This window comes from Eutrigla gurnardus (assembly GCF_963514095.1).
Source record: "Eutrigla gurnardus genome assembly, chromosome: 7".
Classification (NCBI taxonomy): Eukaryota; Metazoa; Chordata; class Actinopteri; order Perciformes; family Triglidae; genus Eutrigla; species Eutrigla gurnardus.
In genome coordinates, this window is record NC_139921.1 from 28,766,036 (window position 1) to 28,771,803 (window position 5,768).

Here is a 5,768-nt window from a genome sequence, read left to right on the forward strand (position 1 = left end):
GGAGTAAAAAGTACAATATCTTGATACACTTGAGGAATAAAATTCATTTTTTACAATATGTGTAAATCAAAATGACAGTTTCTAATGTTGAGTTTGAATATGCAAATTATCATATTATCAACTTCCCCGAACAGAAATCTGAACATTGGATAAAGCCGGGTTTACGATTCTTGTTGGTTTTCACTGAGAGAATTTTGGATATTAAAGCCATAAATACGTTTTTATGAAAAAAATCTTGTATAAATCAGGCTATGAATGATATATGAGCAAACCCTCTCTGCAAAAACCTTCAGAATATAGATTAGGTGGAGATTTCTGACTCAAAACTTGAGAAAAGATGTGGATTGTAAACTTCCATACATTTTGACGATACTACAGAAGAATATGTATTAATTACATATGTTTAAGTATGCATATGGGGCTTTATCTAATGGTAACATGTTGTGAATTCAGGAGTGTTTAGCATGAAGTTCCTCTAGGTTACATACAGTGTGTTGTAGAGAACGGTCTGTTTGGAGACTCAGACTATATCCTGGTGGCTGCAGTGGTTTGAGTAGATTCCAGTCGATATCTCCCACAATGCAGAGCGAAAAGAGAAGTTTTATGACCTCTTTAAAAACTCCTGCTGGTGACTGTTCATCATCACCACTAATACGGACTCGCAGCGAGCGACCGCGGAGGCTGGGTGGCCCCGCGGTGACGGGCCTGTTTACGGACGCCAGAGTGAAGGTTAAGCCGACGCCAGATAGCAGAGGTCACCGTAGATGGATGTGTGTTTGGTCTGGAAGGGAGACCGGGTCTGGAGACTCTCCGCTACAGAGAGACCTCAGTGAAGACTTACCATCCAGCCAACGACGTTTCAGCACCGGTGCTTTACTTTCCTGCTTCCTCTGCGTCACATTTGTCCTTTTTAATGACGTTCTGAAAAGTGAAGCCAAGGCTGGAGTGCCTTAAACTGTCATTCCCTCTGCTGGCCACCAGGGGGCGACTCTTCTCTGATTGTATGGAAGTCTATGAGAAAATGGTCCTACTTCTCTCTGCTGGCCACCAGGGGGCGACTCCTCTCTGGTTGTATAGAAGTCTATGAGAAAATGGTCCTACTTCTCTCTGCTGGCCACCAGGGGGCGACTCCTCTCTGGTTGTATAGAAGTCTATGAGAAAATGGTCCTACTTCTCTCTGCTGGCCACCAGGGGGCGACTCCTCTCTGGTTGTATAGAAGTCTATGAGAAAATGGTCCTACTTCTCTCTGCTGGCCACCAGGGGGCGACTCCTCTCTGGTTGTATAGAAGTCTATGAGAAAATGGTCCTACTTCTCTCTTGATGTATTATCTCAGTAAACATTGTAAACATGAGTTTATGGTCTCAATCTCTAGTTTGAGGTCTTCTTCAATCCAGCATGATGTTCATTTAGTACATTATGGTCCATTTAGAGTCCACCAGACCAGAAAGCAGGGGATGCTTTAGGGGGCGGGGCTTACCTGCTGATTGACAGGTTCATTTAGAGTCAAATAGAGGTTATTTAAACAGGGAGGGAGTCCCGTCTACATACTTATACATAGTTAAATGTTTTCATCATTTACAAACTACAAAAATACACGCTGCGATCGATAGAGAAGAGATGATGTGCAGGATTTTATTTTGAAAATATCATTCAAGCGCATGAGAAAAATAAACATAAAAATGCCTTTACAGGTTTATTTTTTTTATTTTTTATTTTTTTAATGTGGTTGTCGGGTAAAAAAGAAAATCCCCAAAATGTCAACTTTACAGGATATCCATAAAACCACTTATGGTTTGAGACGTTTTGGCAGGAAGTAATCCATCAGGTGAACTTACTGCATCAATTTTTCAGTTTGGATTTTCATTATTGACGCGTTAACACACAACAAAATAAAAGACCACTCTCCACAATAAGTTACTTAAATTTCTGACATCTGGAACCGTTTTGGTCCTCCAATTTAACTTTCTTGCAGAGTAACATTTTTATTTTTTATTGTGGTGTTTTTGAGTAACTTCGACTTCTTCCTCCAAACCGCAACTTATCCAGTGCAGCCTGAATCATAGTGACATTTTTAAACAAGCATAACAATGTGCATTGTGCCAATTTTACCCCTAAATGACAAGTTAACTGCGCCGTCATTAATTCGGTTCATGAAGAAGCACTTTCTTTATTTTTTTAATGGTTTGCTTTCCCTGCTGAGATGCCAGGAAGGTGGAGTCTCCATACAAGGAAGTAGAGCGGAGCCATTAGCCAATCACAGACGAGCAATTAGGTTTTCTTCTGATTACATGATGTGGTAAAAGAAACGCCTCTCACCTGACCTGAAGCACCAAATGTGTGAGGAATTACACTTTTGGTGCTTTCCTATTCATCACTCACAGTTATCAGAAGACTGTCACACACTGCCATCTGGTGGCCAGGCTGCAAACACTGAAATTAATGATGTTAATGGGGGGTTTTTTGAGGCTGATATTTGGTATAAATGTTGGTATAAAAGCAACATATATTTTATTTTTTATTCACATTTAGTATTTTTTACATACAAATATTTTATTTTTGGTACTATTCAACATACAAATTATAATTATTCCGTCCTTTTCAAATATTGCTATTACTTTGGATTCTTCTCATACATTAAAGACAGCAAAGTGTAGTCAAGTTTTTTTTAATATTCCACATTTTTTAAGCACATTTGGAGTCCAACTTTTCAATGAAATTCATACTAAATAAAAAATGTTATTTAGTAATTATTTTAATTTTCAGCATGATGTTCATTTAGTACATTATGGTCCATTTAGAGTCCACCAGACCAAAAAGCAGGGGATGCTTTAGGGGGCGGGGCTATCTGGTGATTGACAGGTCGCCACTTTGCTTTTTGTGCTTCATCATTGGCTATCATTTGGGTACACGCGATCCATTCACGTGAATGCAATATTGCAGGAATTTCTTTAAATTTAGCACAATTGTGGACTTGGGTGGTCAAACCAGAATCTGTTGTTTAAAGGTCAAAGGTCAAAAGGTCACTGTGACCTCACAAAACACATTTTTTGACCATAACTCTAGAATTAATTTCCTAATTATGAGAATTTCACAGGAATGTCTGATAAAATCACATTGACAGACATGTAGTAGTAGTAATAATAATAATAATAATAATAATAATAAGTAATTCTAGTTTTATTCTGTTCATGATGGAAACTCTTGAGTGAAATCTTAATCTAAGTGAACAATGTTCACATTCAACAGCATAAACACTGTTTTTCGATGAGGAATTTAAATTACAGCATTAATAAAGGACTTAACGAACACATTAAGCATGCGGGGAAATGTAATTATCAGGGATTACAGGGAGGAATCTAATATCTAATAACGGTGAACAGCGGCCCAAAGCATCAGCGTCGCTCTGATTCAAACCTCTGCAGCTGCTAGAAAAGACACACAGAGAGAAGCTGTTGAGTGATTTTTATTGCAGTTTCGTTTCAAGCGTCATGAATAACAGCGTGATCACCAACAATCCAGATGTGTCGGTGTCGGTTTCCTGCTTCGTTCAGGAGCAGAAGCAGCTTTACAGGCTAGAAAGCAGAGTTTCTACAGTTTCTACAGGCGTCTTTGTGAAGCTCTACATCTGTTTCTCTCACAATGAATAAAACATCTCAGTGTAAAAACGACAAAGTTACAACCACATGTTCTTTCAGGCTGCGAGTCTTTTTTTTTCTTCCAGCTTCCTGTAACGTGACGGGACATTCGATGGAAGAACAAACTGAAGCAATTACAGGATTAACGATGAAAATAATTAGATGTACATTCTTTATGCCTTTTGTTATTGTTAGCATTATTAATCATTATTGCATTACTGCAAAAGCCCTTAAGGTGTAATTAAGGGGGGTTGTTAAATTAACAGGTGTTATATTAGCAGTTAGCACCAGTGGGAATGTGTTTGTTGGGCAGATTCTTCAGATTATTTTATATGTAAAATGTTTCCACAGCAAAGTGACGAACCTGCAGAGAATTATCACACAATTCTTCTTTTTTTAAAGTCCCTATTTGTTTCGGAGCATCCAGCCGATATATAGATTTATCGGGAGACGGTGGAGACCAAAAACGGAGCTAAAAGGAGAGTGAATATCGGACTTAAATTAGAAACACGTCTCTTCACATTTGTTCACAAAAACAGCATCATAGGATGATTCCATATGGGTGTTAACAGTCTGACAACTGGCTGAAATTCAATTAAATACCAAGAACAGAAAAGAAAATAACGTTAAATAATAGTTTTTCCTTGAACGGGCAGAAGAAGAGGCACTGAAGGCGTGAGAGCCGTGACACCGTTTCCAGCTGTAAGGCTGTTTGATTGACGGCACACTGCAAGACGTGTGAAGACATGTGACCAACTTGAGACCTTCCTGCTTCTCTCCCATTGGTTGATTGTGACGGTTCAGATCTTGAATTATGTTTTTTGGACTTTCTTCATTTCACTTCAAATGTAATATTTTCCTTTTAATCGATTTTTGTTTGTTGTTTTTTTCAGAAATTACGCATTGAATTGTGGGAGCTTGAACCTCTGCTAGCCCCACAGAAAAACCCACAAAAAATGTAAATTATGTTTATTACAAATGTTTTATGTTACAGTGTAAAAGTTAGCTAAGTAGCGTTTTATCTGGAGTTTGTTACCAGATATGCCAGGAATATTTTGGGTTTTGATCGTTAAATCATGATGTGTCTGAATGGTATAGAGGAAATCCTTAGTCTGCTTGACCAGGCCAGGACATTTATTTTCTTATAATAAGCAAATCATGTTTTCCTTTGTTTATCGTTAAGCTTTGTTTGCAAGAACGCTGAGTGGGAAGAAATTTTCTTTTGTACTTTAACCCACATTTTTTAAAGTGGCTTCAGTCTAAACACCATCAAACATAATGTTGACGAGTAGAAAATCATATTTCCTGGTAATAAAAGCCTTAATCCTTTGTTATGAAATCGTAACTTCTAAAATGACATTTCGACCCTCAAAACACACAAAAAATAAAATAAAATCCTGCTTTGGAGGAAAACAAACAAAACAAGTGAAACCACAATCTCCGTTTTGGACCCCGAACAAGACGTTTAACGATAAATGTGTTTAGAGAACAACTTGGTTTTAAGGTCGGTAACCGGGGACGACAGCCAGAATCTAAATGATCTCCAGGCCGGGATCATCAGAGAGGAAAGTCTGGATGTCCAGAGGAAACAAGAAACATGAAGCACAAACCGAGTCACTTCTTCTTCTTCTTCTTCTTCTTCTTCTTCTTCTTCAAGTTTTAACGTGAACAAAGTCTCCAGTTTACGTATCTGAGAAACATCCGACGACAGTCCGACATTCAGCAGCACATCAGCCTCCAATAACGTGAGATTTACAACATCACACTCACCGATACGACATTTGGATCCATAAACTGGCATGCAAGCGATAAAGTTTTCTTCAGCATGCGGTCATCGACGGTGCTTTACTGCTGCACCAGGAGACATTTAAACATTTACATCAAAATCCTACTTTTTAAAAGAAGGCCTAAATACGGATTATCCTCTTTACTCTGCTGTTTTCAAGCGTCCAACCATAGTTATTTAAAATAACACCGTTTACGATGTTCTACAAAGCCAACTTAAGAGTCGAGAAAAGGTGATTATTGGTTGGAATCGTTAGAAAAAGTTCATTTTAATTTGTGCAAAGCTGCTAGGAGGAACTTAAATGTTTCCTCAGAGTAACTTTAATAAAAGTTAGACAAGAATTGA